Raw genomic sequence first — 1090 nt, forward strand, 5'->3', positions numbered from 1 at the left:
AGAGGAAGAGAGAGGGATAGAGAGTTAGAAACATGGATGAGAGAGAAACATCGATCAGCTGCCTCCTGAACACCCCCTACTGGGGATGTGCATGCAACCAAGGTACATGTCCTTGACCGGAATCGAACCAGGGACCCTTGAGTCTGCAGGCTGATGCTCTATCCACTGAGCCAAACTGGTCAGGGCAGAGAGAAACATTGATCAGCTGCCTCCTGCACACTCCCTACTGGGGTTGTGCCTGAAACTAAGGTACATGGCCTTGACCGGAATCGAACCTGGGACCTTTCAGTCTGCAGGCCGATGCTCTATCCACTGAGCCAAACCGGTTATGCCAAATATATAAAATTTAAGATATAATCCCGCAGAGCCAGTGTGGCTCAGTGGTTGAGTACTGACCTATGAACCAGGAAATCACGGTTCGATTCCTGGTCAGGGCACATGCCCAGGTTACAGGCTTGATCCCTCGTATGGGAAATGCAGGAGGCAGCTGATCAATGATTCTCTTTCATCATTGATGTTTCTATTTCTCCCTCTCCCTTCTCCCTTCCTCTCTGAAATATATATATATAAATTTTACTCCTTTTAGTAAAGTCTGTTCCCTAGCATAGAACATCACCCTATTCATTTTCTTCTTCCTGGCTGGACTCTGTATGTGGTCCAGAAAGTGTGTGGAGTTTCAAACATCCAAACGACAGTTGATAGAAATAAAAATTTCACCAGAGAAGATTAAAGTTAAAGGAATTTAAGAGGCACTTAAAGTCCAAATCTTTTTCTTGGCAGAAGAAGAAAACTGAGGCCCATGCTCTAAACTGTTCAAGGTCCAAGAAATACAAGCAAGAAAGGAAGGCAAGGATGTGTAGAAAATGAGTTTCTAATGCCTTTCCACCCTCTCTACTCCTTTCCTACCACTTCTAAACGGCTGGAGCATTCTTCCCAGGTCCCCCCAGGGAGCATTAACCTGCCACAGAAGCATTTCCCATCTCTTTTATCTCACTTAACACCTACTTCTTGAAGGCAAAACAAAGCCCGTCTTCAACACCCCCTACACACACACACACACACACACACACACACACACACACACACACAC

General features: G+C 45.7%; 1 protein-coding gene across 1 annotated transcript in view; it reads right to left on the reverse strand.

Moving 5' to 3' along the window:
• PPP2R3C (protein phosphatase 2, regulatory subunit B'', gamma) overlaps nucleotides 1–1090 on the reverse strand; it is a 34018-nt gene that overhangs the window by 27718 nt on the left and 5210 nt on the right. The window lies entirely within an intron of this gene.

This window comes from Myotis brandtii, unplaced genomic scaffold (genome assembly GCF_000412655.1).
Source record: "Myotis brandtii unplaced genomic scaffold, ASM41265v1 scaffold194, whole genome shotgun sequence".
In the NCBI taxonomy this organism is placed as follows: domain Eukaryota; kingdom Metazoa; phylum Chordata; class Mammalia; order Chiroptera; family Vespertilionidae; genus Myotis; species Myotis brandtii.